General features: G+C 51.5%; 1 protein-coding gene across 4 annotated transcripts in view; it reads left to right on the top strand.

The window, feature by feature from the left end:
- Window positions 1-19,828, top strand: part of RALY (RALY heterogeneous nuclear ribonucleoprotein) — a 111,840-nt gene that overhangs the window by 53,696 nt on the left and 38,316 nt on the right. The window lies entirely within an intron of this gene.

Raw genomic sequence — 19,828 nt, 5'->3', positions numbered from 1 at the left:
TGGGGCTGCCCCTGGATCCCTGGAAGTGTCCAAGGCCAGGCTGGACAGGGCTGGGAGGGAATGTGATGCCAGTGTCATTCCCACAAAGCCCTTGGAAAAGCACCACTGGGAACTTGCTGTTGCAGGCAGATTTGGTAATTCTAACCAGCAATTAGAAGTGGAGCCTGTACTCCAGGTGGCAGAAAGCTCTGGAGATTAAAGATCAGCATTTGGACTGAGAAAGGCTCTGCTGTTACTGACTGGATGAATTGGGATTTGGCACAGGATTTTGTTGTGGAGAAGGGGATGGGGGCTGTCTGGTGCCATCATTTCCCAGCAGAGAGCAGGAGAAGGGGGTGCTGAAGGGATGGATGGCACTGAAACGAGGGGATGTGTGGAAACAGTCAGGGAGAGCCGAGGGAAGGTGGGCAGGGGTGGAGACCTGGATCTCATGGCCCCTCTGCAGGCTGTTGCCTCCTTGTGTCTCCCCCCTGAGAGCCTCCTGTGTGCCCTGGGGTCTGGCAGGTCCTGCCTGCAGTGCACCCCACCCTAAAGCATCCCTGTGCTCAGGGAGGTGTGATGGGAGCTCAGGTGTCTGCCATCCCTGTCCCCAGCTTGTCACCATCTCCTGCCCTGCTGGCAGTGAGGCTGATGCTGCCTTGGACACCCTCATGCTCACCTGGCCTTGCAGCTCCAGCAGGACAGAGCCAGCCCAGCCCAGCCCACCCCAAGCTTTGCAGCCCCCCTGGGCCCTGACCCTGCTTGGAACTGCACAAGGAACGATGGTGTTGGAGCAGGGCAAAATTACAGACTCTGGAATGGTTTGGGGTGGAAGGGATCTTTCAGATCATCCAGTGCCACCCCCTGCCATGGCAGGGACATCTTCCACTGCCCCAGGGTGCTCCAAGCCCTGTCCAACCTGGCCTTGGGCAATTCCAGGGATCCAGGAGCAGCCCCAGCTGCTCTGGGCACCCTCTGGGCTCTGTAGGTTGCTCACCCTGTAGGAAAGGTTCAAGTTTCAGCCCTCCCTGTGTTCCTGCACCATGGCCAGCGTGGGAGAGGCCACCAGGCTCCCTGCAGAGCAGTGATGGAAGGAGAGGTCTGCACCAGGATGCTGCTCTTGAACCTCACTGGAAAAGGTTTTGAAGCTTGTGGACCCGTTTCTCTCTTTGGATCCCCCATTTTCCTGCTCCTTCAGGCCATTCCTGCCTCTGGCTGGGTGCTGGGGGGCAGAGCAGCTCAGGAGCTCTGAAAATCAGGAGCCCTGAAATCCTCACCCACATCAGCACCTTGGAAACAACACAGTTAACAGGAACTCCTCCCCTGGGCTGAGACTGAGTTGAGGAGCAGCTCCTGTGATTTTTTTCTTTTCCCTTTCTGTTTGTTTTACCCAGATCTAATCAATGCTATAAAGGGCAAAACAGTAGTTTTATTTATTTATCACGGGGAGCAGCACAGCAAATAGTGAAGCTCTTGGCAGTTTGCTGACAATGCTCTCGATAATCAGAATTTTTCAGGCTCTTTGCAGGGAAGTCCTGTGGAGTGGGGATACATCAATAATGCCATGATCACAGAATTTGATGGGAAGGCCACTTTTTATAGATTTCATAGCTCTCCACAGTGATAGCATTGGGGATTTTGTTCTATAGAAGAAAAATTAAAAGGGTGAGCTTTAATTCAAGTTTTTTGGTTAAAAATTACTTTTGCAGTGCAAATTGACATGGAATCATAAAATCACAGTGTGGTTTAGGTTGAGAGAGACCTCAAAGGTCATGGAACCATGGAATATTTGCGTTGGAAGGGACTTCAAAGCTCATCCAGTGCCACCTCTGCCATGGCAGGGACACCTTCCACTATCCCAGGCTGCTCCAAGACCCATCCAACCTGGCCTTGGACACTTCCAGGGTTGGGGCAATTGTCATAGAAAGTTTTTCATTTTGGAGTTGTCATGCTTCTAATAGGAAGAATGAAAGCTGTAACCTTTACTGAGGAACAGTGAATTATAACTTTGAGTTTTAATCTAAAAAAAAGGGGTTAGAGTTGATCCATTTTTGTGTAAGCTTTGTGATTTCATGGTAAACCCTTTTCCCTCCCTTTCCAGCTGCTCTCCAGCACTGTCAGGGGGTATTTTCTGATAGGAGAGAGAGGATTCCTCAGCAGAACCCCAGTCCCTGCTGCAGGTACTCTGTCTCTCTCCCAGACACCTGAGAATTCCATTCCAGGGAAGCCTCATGGTCTCCTTTCCCAGCACATGCCACTTCCTTAAGGGCAACATTTGCTTCCAAGCCCCTCCAGAGCAGCGTGGGCTGCTGGAGATAAGGGTGACAAATTGGCACACAAGGCATAAACTTGGATTCCTGAATAAACCTGCTTCCTTGAATGCCATATCCAGCCTTTCCTGGGACGAAACACAACCAGGGCTCAGCACCTGGGCAGCTCACAGCTTACCAAATGTCCTCCTTAAGGTGCTGAAAATGTTTGCCTTGGTTCCCTGACAGGGGTGGTTCACCCTGTCCCCTCCATCCTCAGTGCCAGTCCCTGTCCCAAAAGCCTTTCTGCTCAGCCACTCCCAATTTTCCCCTCCCAATTAGCATTAATTGCTTGATCTCTGGGGTGGCTGAGCTGGAGTTTTCCCTGGACTCCAAATACAAGTTTTCATGCCTCTGGCAGGGCAGGAGCCTGATGTGGGGCAGCCTGTGATGCCCAAACCCAGCAGCTCTGGCAGCTCCAACCCCGGGCAGGGATCAGCAGGAGTGGGCAGGAGCATTCCCAGTCACAGGAAAAAGGGATGGATCCCATTGCTGCCCTCTGGAAAGGCTGGATCTCCCCAAATCCTGTTGTCTCCTGGTTCAAGGAGCCAAACAGAGCCTTGCCCAGGAGGTTTCATGGATCATGTCCATAGAAAGACTTCTTAAGCCTCTCACCTTGAGCTGGGCTTTTCCAGCAGGGAGTTACTGGATGTTAGCTGTGTCCAGGGCTGGGTTTGGGGTTATCCCAGCAGGATTCAGGACCAGCCCCATGGCTGAAGGGAGCAGCCTCAGTTTCCCCCAGGCAGGCACCCTGAGGTGTCCCTGGGCACGTCCCCTTGCTCCACCTGTGGAAGAGGCCTTTGCTGGGGCTCTGGCAGAGGAGGAGCAGCCTCAGCCACGCAGCTCCCCCTTGATCCCTCTCCTGAGGATGCTGTTCCCAGCCAGGGAGGCTGGCAGGGTGGAGCACACAAATATTTGCTCAGTGGAGGAGCACTTGGCAGGTAAATACTGTGGGAGCAGTGACTCCAGCAGTGCATTCCCAGGGATGTGGACACATCTGCCACCAGCATGAAGGAGTCCTGGGCTAGGAGAGCAGCCTGTGTGTGCCCCACCAGCTCAGGGCTGGGCTGCCAGGCCCACCCAGAGCCACGTGGGTGCTGGGTGTCCTTGGGGATCAGGGAAAATACATCCTCCTCTTCCCTCAGCTCCTGAGAAATGACCTGGATATCACCCCTGGAACTGTCTGTAGAGGGGAGAACCCCAGGATACCAAAAAATCGCAACTGGGGCTCCCTGGCAGTGCAGAGCCACTCACCTGTGCCATCCCTGGCACTCCCAGGACACGAGGGCTGTGCAGTGCTTCAGCCAGGGCTGCAGCAAGGAAAATTCCTTCATGGAAAGGCTTGGCACTGGCACAGACTGCCCAGAGCAGGGATGGAGTTCCTGGAGGGATTGAAAAGGCATGTGGCTGTGACACTTGGGGACCTGAATTAGGACGTGGTGCTGCTGGGTGGGTGGGTGGACTCGATGGGCTCAGATCCCTTTTCCACAATGATTCCATGATTCTGTGCTGGACAGGGGGTGCCTGCTCAGAGCTCCAGCCAGGGACCCCCAGAGCTGCTGGTGCTGAGAGGAGAAGCCCTGGGGCAGAGCTCCCATCCAAGGAAGGATTCCAGCCAAATTCCAGCTGAATTCCAGGGAGGGTTGCACCCCTGCAGCTCCAGCATCAGCGCAGGGATTTGTGCAGCAGCTGCTGTCAGTAAAGTGTGGATGGGCCTCATTAACGCTGCCTTACCAGTGCAGTTGAGTGTAATTGTTCACTGTGCTTAAAAACCAGAACCAGGGGGAATTGCCAGAATATATTCTCTGGGTGTGAAATGTGGGAAATAATGGAGCTGGAGCTGGTGTTTAGAGCAGTGTAAAAAAAGGCAGAGCTGTGATTTAAGGGAGCAAATAAAACATTTCACCTGGTGCTGCTGTTTTACACAGACAGGCAGGGTCTTACAGCTGCTTCTGCAAAGGTGACACAGAATCAGAATCATATGAATCTATGTGAGCTAGAGCTCATAGAGGGGGTGGGCTGTGCATGGATTCCCAAATCTGTGCTCCCCAGGAGCATCCCACGACAGGCTGGCATCTCCCATGAGATCAGGGTTAACCTGCTGCCTCTGACCAGTGGGAGCATCCCTGCCAGTGGATGCATTTCCTTAAGGAGAAGCCTGGAGGGTCTGGGAGGTGTAGGGATCATCCCATTGCTGTCATCCCTGAGTTGTTTGTGGCTCCTGGTGCTCACTCCCAGTCCAACCCAGCCCTGAGCCTGGGAACCTGGGTGTGATTAAAGTGTCTCTCTCAGACAGAAATGCAGTTAAGATGTCAACAGTCAGACTCTCCTGCCCCCCTTGTCACTCGTGCCAGTGGTTAATCATTTTCCTGCTATAATTTGTGCCCTTTATCTCATTTGAATTGGTTGGGCTTCAGCTTGCAGCCATTTATTCCTGTTCTGTCTTTACCCTTTTGATTAAAGAGCCCTTTGGTATCCGGTATTGTCTGCAGATGAAGGTTCTTACACACAGTAATCACATCACCTTCCCATAGCCCTTTTGATAAGCTAAACAGAACAAAGTCTTTAATTTTCCCTTTGTCAAGCATTTTCTTCCAGCCCTGAATCACCTTAGGGGCTGCTTGCTGTACTTTATATATATATTTTTTAATCTGTAGAATTTTGATCTTGAATTGAGCGTCTCAGTTTTCAAATCAGAAGTGCAAATGTGCTGCCAAGCCCTGAGTTTAGAGTCTGACCCATGCCCTGGACCTCACCCTCCACAGAGCCCCCTGTGGATCCTTGTCAAGCAGGAAGCCCCAGAGCCTGGGATTTGGGATCTCTGCTCTGAGCCAGGCTGGGAGGGCTGGGGGTGCTCACCTGGAGAGGAGAAGGCTCCAGAGAGACCTCAGAGCCCCTTCCAGGGGAAGAGACCTCAGAGCCCCTAAAGGGGATCCAGGAGATCTGGAGAGGGACTGGGGACAAGGGATGGAGGGACAGGACACAGGGAATGGCTCCCAGTGCCAGAGGCCAGGGATGGATGGGATATTGGGCAGGAATTTTTCCCTGTGAGGGTGGGCAGGCCCTGGCACAGGGTACCCAGAGCAGCTGTGGCTGCCCCTGGATCCCTGGAAATGTCCAAGGCCAGGCTGGACGTGGCTTGGAGCAGCCTGGGATAGTGGAAGGTGTCCCTGCCATGGCAGGGGTGGCCCTCAATGAGGTTTAAGATTCCTCCAACCCAAACCATCCTGGGATTCCTTCTGTGGTTCACCACACAGTCACAGCCATCAGCCTTCAGAGCAGCAGTGTGACCCAGCACAGAGCCATTCTCAGCCAGGTGTCTGATCCGCTGCCTCCCCAAACTGCAGATGTGCCCCATTAACCCTTTTTGGCAGGGCCAGCTCAGGGTCAGGATAAAGGCAGGTGTACACAGGGTTCACATGGATCTGAAGTTGGTTTCTCCAAGCCTTGCTCTTGGTGCCTTCCTGATGTGACTCCCTTCACTGAGGGCACCTCCACTTCTGCTTGGGAATTTTCTTTCTGATTCTCCTGTCAGATCATGCAGGGGAGAAGAAGAGACACCTAAAGGGACTCAGTTTGGTGAAACTTTGCAGGAATCCCCACCACAGCTGTTGGCCACTTCCAGGATCTTCCAGCTTGGTCCATACAGGTGAAGAACCCAGGGGAGTGAACTGCAGGAGGAGTTCAGCAGCTCTCCCTTTTGCAGGTGGAAATCTGGGATATCCTCCTCAACTCAGAGAAGCTGAAGCCATTGAGGATCAAGCCCCTTAATCAAGATTCCTGACACTGTCTCAGAGCCATTTCAGCAATGATGCATCCTCATTTCTTTGCAGCAACCCAGTCGACCCAGAGAGGGGTTATATTTGCATAGTCTTCACTTTTTTTTATTGCTCTCTCGTGTTTTTTTGAAAGCTTGGATATCTGAAGCACTTAGCTCTGCATTGAGTGTCTCATTAAATTGCAGAACCCTGCTTTTCTAGGCTCTGTTAATTAAGCACTTGATTGAAAGTCTAAATCTGAAGGCTTGGGTATTGACTCCAGCTTTGCTAACCTGAGGTGATCTGCTCAGTGTAGTTACAGCTGGCCCAGACAATTTCTGAATGTCTTTCCCCCTGCTCTGCCCAGGCATCCCAGATTGCTGCAGACCCTGGTGTTTCCACTGCCTTGCCTGGGAAGTCTCTGAGGTTTATTTTAGCTCTTGAGCTCTGCTGTCACTGGAGTTTGCTGCTGCAGTTGTTGGTTAATAAAGACTGCCTGGCCATTTAGCAGGCAGCAGATAATGGCCAGCATGGATTTTGTCTTGGATGCTTGAGTAGCCTGTTGGTTTTGTCACCTTATTTTTTAATTTTATAGACTATTTCATTTATTTTCATAACAAGGAGCCTCCCTCTGGATACCAATGTGTTTTTCATCTGTCTGGCATGGAGGGACAGCCAGGTTTCCAGAACTGAGCACCTGGTGGAACCTGATGGGTCCCACCTGGGCAGTTCTGGGGTGTGGAGCTGCAGCCAGAGTGCAGCAACCTGGCTGCCACGTGCTGCTCCTCCCCATGCTGCTTTTCCATCAGCTCCTGATGAAGTTTTCCTTGCTGAAGGAAACCAGCAAGGCAGGAGAGCAGAGGACAGGAGGTCTGAGAGCTCTGTGCTGTTTGCTGAGCCTGCCCTGCAGGAAGGAGGCAAAGGAATGTTCCCAAAATGAGCTGTCCCAGGCCAGAGGGGAGCTGGATTAGCAGAGGATGGCACAGAACTCCCAGTCTGGGCAGTGGGAGACCTCCAAGGCAGCGACTCAGGGAGGTGTTTGCAGGTGGGTCACTCCTCTGGGTTTGTGCCTTGTTTCTCTCAGGCCCAGGCCAGCAGCCCACGAGGGCACTGGGGCCAAATCCCTGAGAATTTCTGCCAGCATCGACTCTGCAGCTTTCTGCTCCCCAGTGCTGCTCACATCAGTGACATTCACAGCTCAGGCTGTGCTGCTCACCCTGATGGGCACCAATTGCTGCTGGCCCTGTCTCCCCCTCTCTTTTGAAAGGAATCCATTTCTGGAATTTGTTTTTCTGGACTCTCCTTGCCTATCTCATAATTCCCTATTTTAAATTGCCTCCTGCAGCTGGTTTGTTCCAGCTGCTCCAATATTTGCTCTGGGTCCTGCATCTCCTATCTGCCATCCCTGGACACTTTTCCTTCCTGCTCTTCTTCCCTCCCCAATTCATACCAGGCTGTGCCCATCCCTGGTGTGCCCATTGCATCCCTGCAAAGGGGCACTCAGGGCAGGCTGTCATTTAATTGAATTTTCTTCTGAAGCTTTAAGTGGAATAATCCTAAAGCTTAGCTTTGCCTCTGAGTCACAGCCTTTGTGATCTGTGAAAGGTTTTTTTTTATTAGTTTCTCAGTCTAATCAGCATCTCTGGTTGCTGTCTTTGCTCCTGAGGAATATTTCTGATGTGTTTGGAGGTGGAGGATCACTGAGACCACACAGCTGCTCTCAGAGCTCCCTGTCCACGTGTGTGCATGTGTGTGGAGGCTCAAGAGTGGATTTGGAGGGGAACAAAGTTCCTGCTCCATTCAAAAGTAGCCTTTTTATTTTGTGAAGGAAACAGACACTTTCTGTCCTTCTGTGCCCAGTCCCAGAATTTAGAACTCCTTTACAGGGCAAGTGTGTTACAGGGTACAAATCTGCACAGAAGTGTGGCCAAAATAAAAAAAGGAAGCACTGAGCAGCCCCTGCAGTGGGTTTGCTGTGAACCTCTGTCAGAACCTTTCCTGGGCAGGCTGTGCCCTCCCTGCTCAGGCTGGCAGTGCCCTGCCACTGATGGATCTGCAGGGACTGGGGTCCCTGCCTGGGCTGCAGTTGCAGATGGCCCTGCAGGGGTTAAATACCTGGGGCTGAGCCCAGAGCTGGATGCAGATCCCACTGGGAGCTGGCCTGGCCCTGGGGTGGTGATGCAGGACCCCAATGCTGCAGCACCAGGGGCTGGTTTGGGAGGGCACAGGGTTAATTTTCCTCCCAGGAGCTGGTTTGGATCTGTGCTGGGAACAGTGCAGCTACTACAGGGATGTTGTAGTCACACCTGAGCAGGGGGAGCACCAGGAGCTGGGAGGGGGCAGCTGGGCTCAGCTCAGCTGAGGATATTCCAGGCCGTGTGGGATCATGCTCAGCATGGAAAGCTGGGGGAAGAAGGAAGGAGGTGATGTTTGGAGTGATGGTGTTTGTCTTCCCAAGTCACTGTTAGGGCTGAAGGAGCCTGAGATGCTCTGGAAGTGTTCAGGGCCAGGTTGGACAGGGTTTGGAGAATCCTGGTCTGGTGGAGGTGTGTCCCTGCCTGTGGAACAAGATGAGTTTAAAGGTCCTTTTCAACCCAAACCACCCCATGAATCTGTAATGATTCTGAAACCTGTGTGCCCATGGGAAGTGTTTTGCTTTGCTTTCATGCACAGCTTTTGCTTTCCCTGTTAAACTGTCTTTATCCCAACCTACTTTCCTCATTTTTACCCTTCAACTTCTAACATCCCACCCAGGGGAAGGCAGGGAGCAGCTCTGTGGGGCTGAGGTTAAACCACAACAAGGTGAAATTCTGAAGAAAGTGGCTTGGGATGAGCAGAGAAGTTGGGACACAGATGAATTCAGAGCAGCCAGACGTGGGGAAAACGCTGTTATTGATGTGCAGATCTTGGTTCCCAGTTCAGTGCTGACCACCCACAGCCACAGTGTGCTCAAACTGGCAGCAGCCAAACCCCCTCCAAACCAGCTGCTGGTGATAAATCCTGCTGGAAACATGCAGGAGGAAGTTGCCATCTTGTGGAAGCTGGGAGTTTCCAGTGCTGCTGGTTTGGGATGTTTTTGTTTTTCCGTGGTTTGATTTTTCAAGACCATGCTGGTCAAGGCTTGGAGCAACCTGGGCTGGTGGAAGGGGTCTCTGCCCTTGACAGCAAGGTTAAAATGAAATGGTTTTCCAAGTCCCTTCCAACCCAACCCATTCTATGATTTTTGGGGAAATACAGGGATTTTTTGACACAGGGTTAGTAGAAGCTCTCAGCAAAGCCCATGGTTTTGGGGCAGTCCTGGCGGGGCTGGCAGCAGTGCTGGTGGTGGGACATGAGCAGGTCACCACCAGAGCTGGAATCTCAGAAGCTCTGCAGGCTGAGGGAGATGTGAATTGTCATTTGGGTCAGGCACGTAGCTGTGCAGCCAGGTCTGGCTCTGGAGGATTTCAGGGGGTTGATTCATTTGGGGAGGGCTGGGGGTTGTTGGTAGATTGGGATAATCCTCCTTTGCCATCCTGCCTGCTGGGCAAATTCAGCATCTCCAGACTGGGGAGGAACCCCATTGTTCCACAGGCTTCCCTTTGTCCTTTGCATGGCTCCAGGTGAGGTTTGCTTGGATCTAGAGGTGCTCCTGGGAGTCAGCAGCTCAAGGATCTGCTCTCTGCAGGTGTGGGCTGGTCCTCTGGGGGCATCCAAAATCAGTGGGAAACCTGAGTCACACAGTCTTGTCCCTCATTTGGGAAAGCACAATCATTCCATTTTTCTCTTTTTGACTGAAAAGATAAGATAAGGCTGATTCCTTTTTAGGTTCCATGTGGGCACAGCGTGGTGGGCAGGGGAGGACGCTCGCTGCAGGGATGCTGATCTCCTCCCTGCCTTAAAACCACAGCTCTCAGCTTTTTGGAATATAAATTGTAAACTGAGGAGGGCATTCAATAAAGGCTACATTTCTCCCTCCCGCCTTCCCCGTCAGAAGAATTTAATCAGAATCCCTCTGTGTTCTGCACAGAGCCCCTGGCTTTATATTTTATACCAGGGAGCTGGTCCAGAAAAACACTTAAGCTGGAGGGGTGTCCTGTTGCATCTAATTAGGCTGCTCTTGGGCTCAGGTTTAAACAAATAATTAACTGAGTGCCTGGCCCAGCACCAGGATAGGGAGCACTTCCATAGCTGCCCCTTCTTGTTGTGGAGCAGAGGATTTCACGTGGATGGACCCTGGTGACCAGGAACAGGACCCAGGGAATGGCTGGAGCTGTTCCAGGGCAGGATCAGGCTGGATGTCAGGGCAAGGTTCTTCCCCAGAGGTGCTGGCACTGCCCAGGCTCCCCAGGGAATGGGCACGGCCCCGAGGCTGCCAGAGCTCCAGGAGCGTTTGGACAGCGCTGCCAGGGATGCCCAGGGTGGGGTTGTTGGGGGGTGTGGGCAGGGCCAGGGCTGGGCTGGCTGATCCTGGGGGTCCCTCCCAGCTCAGGATATTCCATGTTTTTTTCCTGTGATTCCCTTCTACAGCTGTGCTGGCACACAGAGAATTCCATGAGAACCTTTCCACTTCAAGGGCTTCAACCTTCACCCCGAGGGCAAACCTGTCCTTGTGGGGGCAAAGATAAAGCTGCCTTGAATGGAAAATCAAGAAAATCAGAAATCTGGGAATTCACTCTGCCAAGGAGAGCTTTGGACCAAGCATCACTTGAGCCCATACCTTATTTTCCTGTTGATTCCAGGGCTGTGTTTTATTGTGGAAGTTGCTGGAGCTGACATGCTGGGAAGTTCTGAAGAATGGATTTCCCAATTTTTAGTGCATTCTACTGGGCAGGGAATGAATTCAGCAGAACTGATGCCGTGGTCCTTTGGATCAGATATGTTACATACCTGGACTTGTAGATGGTTAAATCAAAGACCAGGTCTGTGGTCTAGAAACTGCAGTCTGGAGCCCAGGTCCCTGAAAAGGCTTGGTGCCAGCAGCTCCAGGCTTTTCCTGCCTCTCTGGGTGACAGTCCAAGGAGGAGCAGCAGGAAGGGGAGGTCAGGGCTCGTGTCAGGCAGTGCTGTGGGTGAGGGAAGAGTCACCTCTGCCTGTGTTCCCTGGAATCCCAGGATGGTCTGGGTTGGAAGGACATTAAAGCCCATCTCATTCCACCCCCCTGCCTTGGACAGGGACACCTTCCACTCTTCCAGGCTGCTCCAAGCCCTATCAAGCCTGTCCTTCAGCATTTCCAGGCATGGGAATGCTTCTCAGCTATGTTTCTTCACTTCTCTATGAAATGACTGGATATATTCAGTATTACCCTGCACACACCACCCCTGTCCACAGGGATGGATCTTTGGTTTGCCCTGGGCCAGCAGTTCAGATGTTCCTGTGGCTGGTGGTGCCAGCAGCAGTTGTCACATTTCTCTAAGAGGTTTGGAAGATGACTTCCAACGGGAATTCCGGGGAGCTGTGCCACAGCAGCTTGGATCCTGTCTGTGGCCACCTTCTCCAGAAGTCCTTACTGGGAGGATTTGGCTTACCCAGGGTCTGAAATCATGTTCTCTGTGCTTTGGTGCAGTGCTGTCCCATATCCCACAGCAAAAGGCACTTTGGTGACCTGTGTGGGTGTTCCAGGCAGGATCCCATGTAAAGAGGAGAGCTCCTTGTATCCAGATTACACTGAACATCCCTGCCTGCAAAAATCCCTGGACAGTTTGATGAGTCCTAGGGAAGTGTTCACTGTGCAGGACATTTATCTTTTTTCTTTTGTAAGTAACAGCACCAAAATCTGTGTTATCAGGCAGAAAGGGAAAGCTGCTCCCTAGAGCTCTCAGCTGGGGCATTCAGCCTCTTATCTGAGTAAGCAAAATCCCAGATATCCAAACACAGGCAGGCCCAGGCAGCCTATGGAGTGTCTGGGAAATGCAGAACAAAAACCTCTTTGCACTCCCAATAAATCGGTCCCATAGGAATTTTGCTTTGAAATTCTAATTGACCCAGGGAAGAAAATTATTTCATGGACTTTGAACTCATAAAAAAATCTCCATCATTCATCCACAGTTTATTCCTGACACTTAATCAAAAGCAATGTAATGATCTTTCTAACGAACATAATGTGATGTTTTTGGGGATGTGTCTGCTCCCCAGTACACAGCACATTGTAGGAGTGGAAGGTGTTTATTACCTTTTTTTATTACAGTTACCAAGCACCTCTCAGGAGTTTCAGAAGTTTCCAGAATTAGGAGCAATTGTTTTGGCATTTTTTAATCACAGATTTTTGTGGATTTAGGGAATTGCATCTCTTGTGGAATTTCATATCTTTAAAACCTTTTCTACAAATGGAAAATAAAATAAAGTATCAAACCCCTGATTAAGAAAATCTAGAAGATATTTTTAAAACTCAAACTTGAGTGGCCATTTAAAATCAGATTTGAGTGCACAGATGTTAAATTACAGGGCATTCACAGCACACCAGCAAATCCCCCAGAGGTGTAAAAAGCATCTGGAAGTTCAAGGAAGCATTTTCTATTGTAGCACCCTGAATCCTCAGCATCTTCAGAGGGAGAGAAGATGTTTTCATGCAGGAGGGTCCTTAGTGAGGTAGAATTTGGGGCAAGAAGTCACATTTCCTACTCAAACTTTGCAGACTTACAAGATCTCATTTTTCAGTGCATTCTAAGTGGGATGTTCTCTTCTGGAGCAAGTGATGTCAGGGCTTAGCCAGGGTCATGGTTGTGGAGAGCCTCAGTTGTGCAGTACCCTGGGTTTTGGAGAAGTGTAATTCATCCAGTCAAACTCCTGGGACATGTTTCACCCCCAATCATGATAATCTGCTAACCCTGAGATCACAAGGTGTTCTGGAGAAGGTGCTTAAAATCAGGATCTGTGGTTTTCACTCATCCTGAAAATCAGATGTTTAGAAATCCTTTGGAAGTTTGTAAATCCTACCAGCAAATTTCTTACTGAGCATTGTCACCTGGCAATGTTTCCCACAGAGTGAATAAAACCAAGTAAAGTCCTCCTGCTGTTACCTTAGGGACCAATCCTGCTGCACTGAAGTTAATTATTAATTATAGTTAATTGTCTTCTGTAAAAGCAGGGCAGAGCCTGGAGTTCCACGAGCAGCTGGTGCAGGGCAGCTCTTGGTCTCAGTTCATGGACTTGCCCACAGGATTGTGCCAATTTGCAGCTCGAGCTGAGCTCTTTCTGGGTGTGAGTGTGGAATGTGAGTGGCTGGTGGTGGGGAGAGGCTGAGACCTGGATTTTCTCCCGTGCTGGGCTGGAAGGTTTTCTGCATCTGCATTGTTCAGAAGTTCCCACTCCTTTCTCTGATGTCTAAAAAGGGTTGTGCTCTGTCAGTCTTACCCAGGAGACTCTTTAAGGCCTTCCTAAAGGTGTTCTCAGCCTTTCATTTTTATGGAACTTGTTGTAGTTTACACCTGAGCTGCAGTAGCATGAGCAGCGCTGGGGTTTGCCAGGAGCAGGTTTGGAATGCACACGCTGTCCCAGTCCCATCCTTCTGTCCCCATCTGGGATGATGTCAAGGACAGCAAGAAGGGCTTTTTAAAATATGTTAGTAACAGAAGGAAGAGTAGAGAGGAGAAAAAAAGAGATGGTTCCTGGAAACCCACCCAGACCCCAGAGAGACTCCCAGCACCTGGTGACCCCCCAGTGCAGGTGAGGGGGTCACAGCCACACCTTCCAGGGCATGGCAGAAGGTCTCATCTCCTTTCCCTCTGCCAGGCCAGGACTCAGCCAGCAGCACCTCCCACACCAGTGAGACACAGCCCCAAATCCCCCTGAAATCCCCAGCCTGGGTCACTGTGGCTGCCGGGGCTGGGGAGCAGCCAGTGCACCCCAGAGGGCCCCGGTGTCCAAAGGAGGGATGTGAGGATGGGGAAAGGCCTGGAGGGGAAGCCCTGTGAGGAGAACACTTGGAGGAGACCGAGGGGACACTCGTCACAGTCTGCAGCTTCCATGTGAGGATGAGGAGGGGAAGACACTGATCTTTGTGACAGGACCCAGGGAGCGGCTGGAGCTGTGCCAGGGAGGATCAGGCTGGATGTCAGGGCAAGGTTCTTCCCCAGAGGTGCTGGCACTGCCCAGGCTCCCCAGGGAATGGGCACGGCCCCGAGGCTGCCAGAGCTCCAGGAGCGTTTGGACAGCGCTGCCAGGGATGCCCAGGGTGGGGTTGTTGGGGGGTCTGGGCAGGGCCGCTCCACGATCTTTGTGTGTCCCAGCTTGGGACACTCTGGGATTCAGGGATTCCATGTCTTTGCTTTGAGCCATCTGTTGGATGCCCACTGGTGTGGAGGTGCTCTCAAGGTGATGTGCCCGTCCCTGGAGGCTGTGGGTGCTGAGGGACATATTCCACTGAGGAGCTCAGGAGAGACATCTGGGTTTATTCCTGACACCTTTAAAATCAAATAAAAGTATTAAAGGCACTGCTTGCCTCTAATCCTCAAGCTGGGTTCCTGCGAGTGCACGTGCAGATGTGAGCCTGCAAACCAGGTCAGGAAATAGAAGATGATACTTTTTAAAGAAAAGAAAGTGTGTAAACCTCATGAAGTTTCCTTCCTCTACCCCTGCCTGTAAATCCTGCCAGTGCTGGAAAGCAGCAGGGCTCCCTTCTGGTGTCAAAGCTTCTCAAAATGATGAAAATCCCTCAGTGGCAAATCCTAAAATTCCTGGGGTGAAGGGAATGCGAGCGGCTGTGCGGAGCCACACTGTCATGTGCAGGGTGGGGAGGCACCAGGGGTTGATTCTGCCTGGCAAGGGGGGGATGGATGGATGGATGGATGATGGGTGGATGGATGCAGGGATGGAGGATGGATGGATGATGGATGGATGGAGGATGGATGGATGATGGATGGATGGATGGATGCAGGGATGGAGGATGGATGGATGGATTGATAGATGGATGATGGATGGATGATGGATGGATGGATGATGGATGGATGACGGATGGATGGAGGATGGATGGATGATGGATGGATGGATGGATGATGGATGGATGGATGGATGGATGGATAGATAGATGGATGATGGATGGATGATGGATGGATGGATGGATTGATAGATGGATGATGGATGGATGATGGATGGATGGATGGATTGATAGATGGATGATGGATGGATGATGGATGGATGGATGGATGTGCCCCAAGCCCCCCTGAGAGGAGGCCAAGCCCACCATTAGTCACCTGGGCTATGAATGCAGAGCTGCCCCTTGCCATCTCAGCGTTGGGGAGGCATTTCCTCCTGGGCAGGGACACAAGGAGAAGGCTGACCTGAGGAATGCCTTTGGGGATGTGGTTTGTTGTCCCTTGGAAGGAACACTGATGCCTTGCTTTGTGTTGTATTTCTTGTCTGGATGTCTTTACCCAGACAAATGAATTCATTGTGGGGCTTGGTGGGAGTGTGACTGGTTGAGCAGAGGAGCTGTGGAAGATAACAGGGCACAGACGAGCACTGGAGCAGATTCAGGCTGGTGTTGGCTGTTCCCAGCAGCAGATCCCCACCTGAGCCCTGCCAGCTTTCACCCAGAGGAAGATTGTCCCCACAAAACCAGCTGGGTCCCTTTCAGTCAGACTTTGTCTGATCCCATTCATCCTGGATAAAACCCCAACCTGGTTATATTTCCTGTAAATGGAGGCATTTCTCATACACACTCATCCCCCTGCAAAGCAGTGTCATTATCCATGTGTGGTTGGGCACAAAACCCTCAGATATATTTTGAATATATGACATTTTTCCAAGAATAAACAGTAGGAGAGTTGGAAAAATGTTTGCAAACTTTTCCTTCCCACTTCTTAACCTCCAGGCAGCAAGCAGAAGATATTCAGTCCTTTCAGATGTTAATGAAATTCTGTATTTTGAAAGAAAAAAGTAACAAACAGAAACATTTCTCTCCCCAGCTGATGCTGTGACTTTGTCCCTTCATTCTGCCATCACAGTCACTTTGTTCCTTTTCATCTTGTTGAGAAGTTTGTCCTTTTGTCACACTGGGTGGGTGGAGTGGCTGAAGTGCTTTAAACAGAAGGTTATAAAGTTTATTCTGATCTTTCCAGGACCAAGTGAGTCCATAGTGGAGGACCAGGACATGAGTGGTGTGGAGTGAGAAGCTGGGCTGGGCTGGGGACACAGACAGGACCTGTCCTCTCTTTATGCCTCATTTGCCATCTTGGCCTCACATCCCTTATTCTGGTTCCCAAAATCACCCTAATCAATGACCAACAATAAACTGGAGTTTAATTCAAACTGTAAAGAGGAAGCATTTCTGGACATGTTCATCTGCCTGTCAGCGGTGAGCAGAAGGGAAATTTGATTTATCACAATTTTATCATCATTTTCCATGGGGGTGTGGCTCTTGGGGACACAGTGGGCTTGGCAGTGCTGGGGTAGCATTTGGACTCAATGATCTTAGAGGGCTTTTCCAAGCCAAATTATTCCATAATTAGGTTGGATCCAGGCGGGGTGCTGGTGGCTGTGCATTCCCAAGTGGAGCATCTGGGCTGTTCCCATGGTTTCAGCACTTCGGGATCAGGTTGCAGGAGTCAAAGCAAGCCCTTGGAGAAATAAATCAGGGCTGCTGTGGGAAGGGATTATTAAGCATTATTTTGTTATTATTGCTGTGATTGTCTGGTTCCTGTAGCTGCTGCAGGGTGGGAATGAGAAGCAGCTCGGGGTGGTACCGCAGGTTGGGTGTGCAACCCCTGGAACCACCCATGGGAAGAGCCACAGGCTCTGTGCCAAAATCCCAGCCAGGATCCCACTCCTTTTCCAGATCTTTTCCATGGATCTCAAGTCAGTCCTTTATTCATTTCATTCCACTGAGCATGGAATCGTACCATGGAATCCCTGAGTGGTTTGGGTTGGAAGGGGCCTTAAAGCCCATCCCAATCCATCCCCTGCCCAAGGCAGGGACACCTTCCCCTGTCCCAGGCTGCTCCCAGCCCCATCCAGCCTGGCCTTGGACACTGCAGGGATCCAGGGGCAGCCCCAGCTGCTCTGGGCACCCTGTGCCAGGGCCTGCCCACCCTCCCAGGGACATCTAACACTTACCCTAAATCTCTTTTTCCAGTTTAAAGCTGTTCCTCTGTGCCCTATCACTCTGTGTGAAAAGTTGCTCACTGCAAGGGGCTCTGAGGTCTCTCTCTTCTCCAGTGAGCACCTCCAGCTCTCCCAGCCTGGCTCAGAGCAAAAGGGCTCCAGCCCTTGGAGCATCTCTGTGGCCTCCTCTGGAATCACTCCAGCAGTTCCTTGTCCCCTGGACCTGGACACGGTGGGGTCTCACAAGGGCAGAGGAGATTCAGCTACAGCCCTTGGGTATAACTCAATGCTTTAGGCTCCTTTGGCCTTGGAAGAGCTTTGTCCAAAATTCTGGCTGGGATGGTGGGGAGATCTGAGCCAGTTTTTGGAAGCAGGATCCTTTAATCCAGCAGTGAACAGTGCATGCCTGCTGCAGGTGGTGTCTAACCCATTAGAGAGAGATCCCCTCACTGCTTATTTACCTCTGTCAGAGCTTATGAGAGAAAAATAAATGCTGTGGGATTAGTCCCCTAATGAATAGACCTGTGTGTGCATGCATGTAGTGCTGCATCTTACAAGTCCATCTCAGTAGTTTTTAGGCCTGAGAATGAAAGTTATAATGAGGAAAATATTGATTTCCCATAAAAGGGCTTTAATCAAATGCCCTGACACCCCAAGGGGGACAGAGCTCTGCTACAACACCAAATTGCACTTCATACACCATCTATTTCTCAAACACTGTATAAATGAGCCTGCCCAGTGGATATATGAGAGTTCCCTGATGTCGTACATCACAGGAGCAGGGAGAGCTGTGAGGAGAGCCAGTGCTGCCTGGCTCAGGAAGGGAATGGAGTGGCAAACCCCTGGGAGCTGTGGGGACAGCAGGCTTGTTCTTCCCCTGGGCAGGACCTGCAGCCAGATGAGGTCTGATAGAGGGGCACTTGCTCAGGACTTCAGAGTCCTCATGGCCCTGTTTGTCCCTAAATGAGGGTATTTGTTTTTTTCCTTGGGGCTCTGAGGTCTCCCTGGAGCCTTCTCACCTCCCCAGCTCTCCCAGCCTGGCTCCAGAGCATGTTTGTGGTCTCCTCTGGACTCTCTCCAGCAACCCCACATCCTTCTGATGGTGAGGACCCCAGAACTTGGAATTAAAAATCCTTTCAGGGTCTGTGCCAACACAGGGGCAGAAGGAAGTTTATTGCTTTGATCAGCAAACTTGAAAGGAGCTTCAAGGTGTTGACCCCAAGGTTCACACTTCTGTTGAGGAAAATAGCAGAGCAATGGAGATCCAGATGAAAACTTTGCCTTCAGGAGGCAGTTCAGGCATTTTTGGGAGCCAGTCAGTCTCAGCAGCTTGCATGATTAGCTCTAGTTTTCATTGCTTCCATATTTCCTCCCCACCATCCTCTGCTGCCTCACCTCACCCTACAGTTGGGAAGTTCATTATTTATGTTTTGGCTTAAATCAAATCGCCCTGGCTGTGTAGCAGGGAGCCAGGAAATATTAGCACCAGGGAATCAGTATTCTGGAGATGCATTGCATTGCTTCCTGAGTGCTTATTTATCCATCCTGGAGGAGGGGAGGCTGTGCCTCCTTGTCCTGCCAGGAGCATCCTCCCGGCCCAGCATCTCCCTCCAAATGGAGCTGGGTGCCAGGGTTCTTCCAGGAGTTATCTGAACTGCTGTTGATTTGATTAGAGCAGTTAGTCCTTCCCTGCCACACATAATTCCTGTGATGATGGCTCATTTTTCTTGGCTGTAAGTGGAATTGCAGCAAACAGATCAGTTGTCTGGCTCTCCCCCGCTGATGGATCGCGCTGCTTCCTCGCGGTGCCGGCGCTCGCTGCCTGCACTCCTCTGCCCCACAAGAAATACTTCCCTACACCCAGTGTAAATCTCACCCAGAGCCTGGGAAGTTTGGGAAGTGCTCTGTCAAGTCACAGTGTCCTGGTTACTGGAGCCTCCTCTCTGCATCACCAGCTGTTCTGTGCTCAGGCTGGGGGAGGCTGAGCCCTGCTGGCTCCAGGTGGGACCCGTGGGCACACGGAGGGGCAGAGAGGCACAAAAGCCACCCCTGTGGTCCCCAGGGCCACCAGCAGCTCCTCTGAGGCAGCCAGAGGCTGCTTGGAAAGTGAGAGAATCACAGAACGGTTCAGTTAGGAAAAGCCTCCGAGACCGTGGAGTCCAACCATTCCCGCAGTGCTGCCAGGGCCACCACTGAGCCACATCCACAGGGCTTGGGAGCATCCCCAGGGATGGGCACTCCACCACTGCCCTGGGCAGCCTGTCCAGTGCCTGACCAGCCTTCCAGTGATGAAATTTTCCCTAATCTCAAACCAAAATTTTCCCTGGTACATCTTAAAGCTGTTCCCTCTCCTCCTGTCGCTGTTCCCTGGGAGCAGAGCCCGACTCCCCCGGCTGTCCCCTCCTGGCAGGGATTGTGCAGAGCCACAAGGGCCCCCTGAGCCTCCTTTTCTCCAGGCTGAGCCCCTTTCCAGCTCCCTCAGCCCCTCCTGGGGCTCCAGACCCATCCCCAGCTCCGTTCCAGCCCCTCAGTGCCTTTGTCATGAGGCGCCCAAAACTGATCCCAGGATTTGAGTAAAGAGAGGTGACCCTGGTCCTGCTGGCCACACTGTGGCTGATAAATTGCTGACAACCCCAGAAATAAATCAGGAGCAAATTACAGAAAGCAGCAAGGTCCACCTCCAAAATTAGGGAATGAAGGAGAACCATATGAGGAGCACTCTGGGGTGTGATTACAGTGATTATAGATTTTTCTGCAAGAGTG

This window comes from Pseudopodoces humilis, chromosome 19, assembly GCF_049639895.1.
Source record: "Pseudopodoces humilis isolate 2021_Gansu_Grassland_sample_001 chromosome 19, ASM4963989v1, whole genome shotgun sequence".
Lineage (NCBI taxonomy): Eukaryota > Metazoa > Chordata > Aves > Passeriformes > Paridae > Pseudopodoces > Pseudopodoces humilis.
Note: the sequence above shows the minus strand (reverse complement) of the source record. Positions and strands in the feature narration are given on the sequence as shown.